Genomic DNA, 7,747 nt, shown 5'->3' with positions numbered 1-7,747 from the left:
GAAAAACTCACCCCTATTGCTTCCTCTGTTTATTTTAGTGACTAGTTTTTTGCTTGTATGCTTTATCCATGCCTGTAGCCAGATTATTTCTCAAGCTCGGGCCCTTTAAAGCAATCAAGCATTCAGGAAGTGAAGAGCTTTGTTCTAGCTAAGGAAAATTGTTTTTGTAGTGCTGTCACCAAAACCCACCCTGCTCTGAAATCTTTAGAGCATGCATCTTTCCAGCTCTGGAAGGTCACGGTCACGTCCTGCTCCAAAACCTGCCAGGGGAGTAGGTTGCTCGTGAGTGAGTGGCACTGGGTGCTTTTTCTGCTCTACAGATAACTTTTCTTTTAACTCCAGAAGTCATTTGATACCATCCCTGAGACCTACTAATGAGGTGATGCTGATGCTGGGCCTGTAAAGGTAGGAGTGACTGGAGGACGTGTAAAAACCCTCACATCGGTGCACATTYGAGTCCTGCTCAGCCATTAATTTTTCAGCGTACACGGTATCATCGGCAATGTCTTCGTTTGCATGCTGGGCTGTAATTACCAGTTTAGCCCTTGTGCTGGGTGTCCTGTTACCTTGCTGAGCATCGCCGAGTTGCATGCAAGATATCTTATTTACCAGCRTGATCTAACTTGCCTGGATACAAAAGCATGCTGCATTTAAGAAGAAAGAAAGAAAAGAAGCCGGAGAAGCAAGTGCTGGGATAACCTCTTCCCGTTGCCCGTGATCCCCGCTGCCGCCGAAAGCGTTGCTGCCTCGCGCAGCAGTGACACCCGGCAAAGCCAGGGGACGCGTCGCAGGTGGTCCTGGGAGGTGTCACTCTTCAACTGGTGTTTAATCAGATATAGGGAAATGAAGGATGCTTTCCTGACCCTGACGCATGTATGTTGTTGCTTATCAGGCTGCTGCTGCTGGCTTTAGAGGTGGTGGTAAGAAAGCCAGCGCTTGCTTAGGATTAAAATGATTCTCAAGAAGCCTTAAGTGCAGCTGAAGAACCTCTTGCTTCTCTCCTTTTGGGAGAGATATACGGGTCACGAGGCATTAGGCCAACTCTCGCTGCATTTTTATTTACACTTTTATAATTAAACAGGCAGTTGATAAGATTGACAAGAAAGATACACTTTAGGAGCTTGTTAGACAGAAACCCCTAACCTCTTTGGGTGATTTAAAGAGCAGTAGGATATGAAGACTGTTTTCCAGCGTGGGATTAGTGTAATCAATATGAACGTGCTTGCTGACATAAAAGTCACTACTTAAAAGMAATTTGTCATTCATTTTAAATGCAGGAGCTGCAGTGTTTGGCAAATCCTTAGCTGAATGAAGGGGAATATTCCTGTCTGACTCCTCTGCTCCTCCTGGAGCAGGACAAGAAATCAATCGTAGTTAAGTACTTTTCTTGGTGATCCCCTACAATTTAGGAGAAGGCAGTAGAAGAAGTATCTGGTGGCATTAATTAAAATTTCACCTGCACTGCCTCCTTCCTCTACACGTGAGATGGGAGTGCTGGGCGGTATCTTTCGTGGGATGTATGCTATAAAAACTTATTTTTTTTTCCTCTCAAGCTGAACATTGGAGAGTCAGCTCCCTCTATGGTCAGAAGATGGAGGGACACCTTCCTTCCTTCCTTTTGGGGAATCTTCTAGTTTTCACTGTGCTCTGGAAGAATTGCGTATTGTCTGTCTAGCAGCTATAGAGAAAGCCATGCATCTTCCTAAAACCGTAGTGTAAATCCCACTCAAGGTGATAATGCTCTTCAGAGGAGCTGCGGTTTGAGTCACCATTCGCACCTTGGATTGCATGACACGAGGTGCAAAAGCAATTGCGTGTGAGTTGACACGAGGAGGACTCCTGTGGAGTCTGCCTTGAGCTGCCTTTGTGGGGCAGTCTGGGAGGAGATGGAAGTGGCTCGGCATGTTTGGTGCCACTCCTCAGATTATCTGCCCACAGGTGCTGGAGGTAGACGGGTTTAATGCAGAGCAGCCGCAGTGCATGTTTTTCTCTTTCAGCCAGCAGTTGGCTGGGATTTGCAGGGATTTTGAGCCTTGTTTATCAAATTATAGGAACCCTTTAAAAGGATTGCAAAAAGATGGGGAGGTAGATGTTGTTGTTGTTGTCTTGCATCCCTAGGTGCCAAACACACCTCGGCTGTGAGACCCAGGGGCTTTCTGGCAGAGCAGCAAGGCACTGTGTGGGTAGCAATCCCTCCTTGGTTGCTTTGGGGTGGCAGTCCCTTCTCGGTGGCTTTGGGGGCTCAGCTGGAGGCTCAGGCCAGGAGTCGGTCACCTCTGGTGGCAACAGCTTTTAAGCAATAATTCTGCCTTACGTTAACCCCCACCAGTTCATCAGTGGGGCTGTTGAGGGTGGTTTGTTGTCATTAGTCGTCAGAAGGGGACCATAAGTGGTGTTAAACATCTATGCACGACATCTAATAGTTGCAGCTGTAGGAACAAGGTCCTTAATGATCCTCAGAGATAATAAACTGATATGCATGAGCACACGCAAATATTAATAGAGTAGAGCTTTGCAAGATGGGATTTACCATTACGAACTGTTAGCTGTTAGCTCATTCCCAGGTCCCCATCCTGCAACTGGCTCTCACGAGATTTTGCTGCAGTGAGGCTTAATTTGCTGTGGGGTATGGGATAGGCAACAGTTTTTTCACTGTTATCTCATGTGTTTGGCTAGTGTCAGCGCTTCAGGCCAGGGAAACAGAAATGCAGAAAATCTGTGTATACAGGACACCTGAGAATTTTTGCTTTATTCAGCAAAAAGCTTTTTATTTTTTTTGTAGCTTGCCTTGCAAAATGCTGGGCTCTCGGYGCCAAAAGGAGAGCTTGCTGTTTCCCTCTACCCTGTCTCCAGAGCAAGCTGAAGATGTTTGTTTTCACTGGCAAGAAGCTCTGAAGAAATCAATGAGAAGCAAATTGCAACACTGAAGAAAGAGCGGTTTGAAATTGCGAATATTACAGCCAGCGCGAGCCCAGGACCACAAGATAACTGTTGCAGCAATCCAAATCCACTTGGAAAGGTGCCTCTGGGAGCATTGCCTCTGCCTAGGCCTTGGCAAATGCGATTTTTCTTTGAATTCAAGCAGCTGCTCCCGGGAAGCGGCTAGAGGCTGTCTCGGTTGCGGTTTAATCGCCTGGTAACAAGCCCGCGTTGCGTCCTAGCCTGGACTGAGCTCACCCTGGCCGTGGAGAAGAGCTTGCTACTCTTACGGCTCGATTCAAGTTTTTAAAGTATTTATTGGACAAATTCAATCCAGCGGTAAAGCTGTTGCCGTTGCACTGGGAATTAGCGCCCTGCGGATTTTATGGGTTTTGTTTACCTTTTGAGGTTTATTCTGCAGCTCCTGCGGATGTCACTTGGTGTCATGAGATCCGCACTCCGCGGCACTGTTAACGTGCYGCTCGAGCGGCCGACCGAAGCCAGCACGCGGCAGGATGTGGCAATTCGCGGGATTGCTCCAGACTGGGCTGGATCCCAGTGCTCTGGGTGGTGCAACGTTGCTGGAGTGCTTGGGCAAGCCCTAACYGTGAAGAGACAGCTGCGGGCATGAGAACGCTGCCCAGATCTTTGGGTTCTGGTGCACTTTTGCACACATCTCCCAGTTAACCCAGCGAGCGATACGGCGGTTCTCCAAGCCGTTTGAGTAACAGGGACGTAACGCTGGGAAGGACCGCGCAGGTTGTCTAGCCCAGACCTCGGAGCTTGTGCAGCCCTGGGGGAAAGTCCAGGGTCAAAAGCTTCAGCTCCGCAAGCGCCCGGGTGCCTGGGACCTGCTCCRTGCCGAGCACCCGGGGCCAGGAGCCGCGGGGGGGATGCTAGAGGGTATTCCCAGGTCACTTAGTGGTTCCTGCTTGGGGCTTTTGGGAACTGAACACGGGCACCTCTCGGTGCAGGTCTAGCAGGCTTTCTTGGGGCGGTGGAGACTGGGCTCGATGGTGAATCCATGTGCGCACAAACACACTAGCAAATATGGTCAGTCTTGCTGCTGCAGAGTGCTTGGAAAAGGAGTTTATTACTATGGGGGGGAAGCTGAGGAAATGGACCCAGCTACAGTGCTGTGAGGGAAGCATTTTGAAATGGCAGTGATAAGTAATGCCATTTAAATGTCCTAAATTTTGCATGACAGTATTGATTTTTCTTGCAATAAACTAGGCCTGTGTTTCGGATCAGAGTCCAGCTGTGGAATTACAATCTCGATACCACTGATCTTAGCAATATCTCCAGYGCAATTCAGCGAGCAGCAGCACGTGGCTGAACAGGGCAACTGCCAGACGTACAGGGGTTGGAAGGGGTCTTGGGCTGGGTAACCCAACTTGGGGTATTTGAGGAGAGGAACGTCTCCTGYCGTCATCTTGCAGTACATAGCACGTAATGTTAACAGCTCTGTACCTGATAGCCTTCCCTCTGTTCCCGTTGGAAAGATAAAGATACATTTTCTTCTGTTTTGAAAAAGCAAAAATAAAATTGGGGGAGAAATATGTATGAGACTACAAAATTGGAAAGAAGAACTACTACTTATTTTTCTCCTAATGAACTATTTCCCTTTGAAYGATTTGCCCTTTCCCCCAACTTGAACTGTTATCATTAAGCTAAGTCATCTCCTAAATTTCTGTAGGAAGATGTTAAAATGTCTTATACYGTCTTTTAGTTTCTGGAGAGTTTATATAACCAAAACTTCGTATTTGTCACTTAGTATATACACAATGCGTAATGTAAATCTTGATTTTTTTTTTTTCAAGTGCTCGTATTTCAGCACTTGGAACACCTTTGTGTCCTGAGCAGCATTAGGAACAAAAGAGAAGGGACACCTCTAACTGCACRCTGAAGCAGGCTTTATCATTCATCATTTAGGCTTAGAGCGTAACTTTCTATAAGGTGAGAAAGTTTACAGCTCTTTCAGGAACTGAGCTTATCTGTATGTAGTATAAAGTTGTATCTATTAAGATTACAGGAAGGAAAAACCTTGCTAGTGTAGAAAATAGATACCGTTCTTGGTGTGTTTATGTATACCTGAAACAAATCTGCTGGAAAAGTTTGGGGTAAAACAGGTGTTGTGCATTTGTGTGAATCCACACTAAATTCTCATTGCAAGGCTCCTCTGARCCCATTTATTTTTACATTAAGTCTGTATTCCTCACATCATTATGAGTTTGTTTTCTAGTCCTRATCCTTCAAAAGTGTATTCCCAAGGTTGATTTTCAGGCACTTTAAATTTWGATTAAGTTTGTGCTGTACTTTGAGCTTAGGCTTAGAGCTTCTTTCCAGGACCACACTTGCCTCAAGAGTTTGGAGGTAAGCTGGGGCAGGAAAACTTCCATTGAGGAAGGTCTAAATAACCACAGATTTGTGGAGCAATTGGGCTGGATGTGCTGTACCTGACCCAGCCGCTGGATGGGGGCTGTGTTAGGCTGGGTGTTTTTACTGGAAATCTGGGTAACTCATTCAAACCATTCATGGGGACCATCTGTTCAACCAATTCTGCCTTTTTTTTTTCTGTTCCTAAATGGCTGGGTCAGATTTTCTTTTTTTCTTCTTAATGATTCAATTAGCTATATCACTAGGTTTTTAGTGAGATTACCTGGTAGCCCATGAGCTGTTGGGAGCTGGATCTGCACTGTATTGGTTATTGAACRTTCACTGCATTTGCCCTTTGATTAGGAAGATGAAAGCACGGGGAAGCAGGTACGGATGGCATCTCCTCCCTGAGCCTTCCACGTCCTCCAAACAAGCAAGAAGAACCAGTCGGAGGACTACTATTCATCCAAAGCCTCAGTTAAAACATCAGCCAGAGATGCTGGTGATGTTAGTTTCATGGGCCCTGCTTTTATGCTTCAGACTCATGGTGTGTGTGTGTGTTGTCAAAATCAAACAGAACGGCTCTACGTTCCTGCTGTGAACTTCAAATCCTCATGTGAACTCCTACAACCCTTTCTGGTGGGGTTTGTCTCCAGGGCTGAAGGGGGTCCTCTGGGTGGGAGGAGCGTGACTGCGGGCTCTGGCTTCCCGGCATGGCCATGTGAAGGGTTTGGTTGGCGTGGTTGGGCRGAGGGACCACTGGAGGTCCAGGTTTGCTGACCTGATGACTGCTTGGGGCTCTCAGGGTGGCTGGCAGCTGCTAGCAACCTCCCAACAACACGTACTGTGGTCTTTAATCGACAGGGATGCATGGAAAGGAAATGAGTTTGGGGGGGCGGGTGGGAGGTGCATGTTCATCATGATCTGGTCTGGGAAGCCACTGTTTGTCATCTACAGGCCAGGGCTGGCTGGAGCAGGGGTAGCAAATCCTGCTTGTTGCAGAGTTGGGGAGCAATGCTTGCAGGTAGGGACACAGGCTTTTGAATTAAATCCCATCACTTCTTCCAGTCTCTTAAATAATATGCACAGACATTTAAATCTACGTTCTTGCCTCTGCCTTGTGAGGGTATCTGACCAACGTGGGCTTAACCTGGGGGACCGCTGTCATCTGAGCCGCGGGGCGCTGGCTCCCGCCGCTGCCTGGCTCCTCCTGGCCAGCTGGTTGCCACCTGCTTGCAGATGTGAGCGGGCAGAGCTGGGGCAGGGGGGAGAAAGAAGTGTTTGTTCCATTCAGACAGTGTATTATAATCCCCTCCTTTCATGACTTGGTGGAAAGAGGTGGAAAAAAAAAAACACTTTTTTCTTCATCCTTGACTGCTTTCAGGCTTGACTTTTGCATCAGCCTTTTACCCAACTAGTCCTGCTGGATTTTTTTAATATTATTTTTATTATTTTTTTGTTCYAGCTACTCTAATGAAGAGGCTGTTCCAGAACCTCAGTTCTCTAGTGGTTACAAACTTCCTAATTTTTTTTTTTTTTAAGAATGCTGCCTAACAACATTTTGCTGAAAATCTAGGGGCCTTAAAGCGCTTATTGAGAGAACCTCCGCAAGCAGAAAACRCTTAGCGCTTTCGGGGTCAAAAGACGCTTTCTCGCTTGGCGAGCGTGCGGGAAGGCGACCTACTTGGTGAGATTGATAAGGGTTTGATAGCGGATCGGCCTGTTCCCTGTTCTGCTAAAAAAGCACATCCGCTATCTAGGGATCCTTTTAAACACAAACAGCCCCCCTCCCCGGCCCGAGGGCAGTTTGCTGGAGATAAAAGTGCCGGCTGGTGGCTTACGYGAGACGCGGTGTGACCGCTTGGACGGCGCGGTGACAGCCGATGGCGGGGACGGCACCGCTTGCAGCGCTGGCGCGCGGTTAAACAGTCGTAGCTTGTACGCGCGCCAAGGGCCGACGCTCGCGCGCCCGATCCAAAGCGTAGTAAAGCAGGGGTGCAGGGGGTGGAAGGGGAGCGTTTTGAACGCCCCACGGGAGCCTGTGCGAGCGCAAGCGAGGAGACGGGGAATTACACCTTTTACAGCCCAAATGTGTTCTGGCGTGACTCACCAGAAAGCCCCAGTTTTAGTAAGCCTGCGCAYTTTAATTAATTGGTTTAGCAACCTCTAACAGAAGGTACGCCTTGAACGCATTTCAGGCTATTCTGCAGGCAAAAGGGGCATAAAATAATGGCAGGTTTCAACTCGGTGAGAGCAAAGACACCACGAAAAYGAACGGTTATTTTATTTGCGGGTGGTTTCAGCGTGGGGTTCGGGCTGCGCCTCGCTCCCGCTTCGGCGTCGCGGCGGCRGAGGCCCGGCACCCCCGCCGGCACCGCGCGCTAACTTTTGCCCTGGTTTCCTAAGGAAAGGTGCCAAACGCCGGCGCGCCGCGCCGCGCTCAGCGCCCTCC

Source organism: Rhea americana, unplaced genomic scaffold (assembly GCF_003343005.1).
Source record: "Rhea americana isolate MKP2758 unplaced genomic scaffold, rheAme1 scaffold_222, whole genome shotgun sequence".
NCBI lineage: Eukaryota > Metazoa > Chordata > Aves > Rheiformes > Rheidae > Rhea > Rhea americana.
This window is presented reverse-complemented; position numbering follows the sequence as displayed.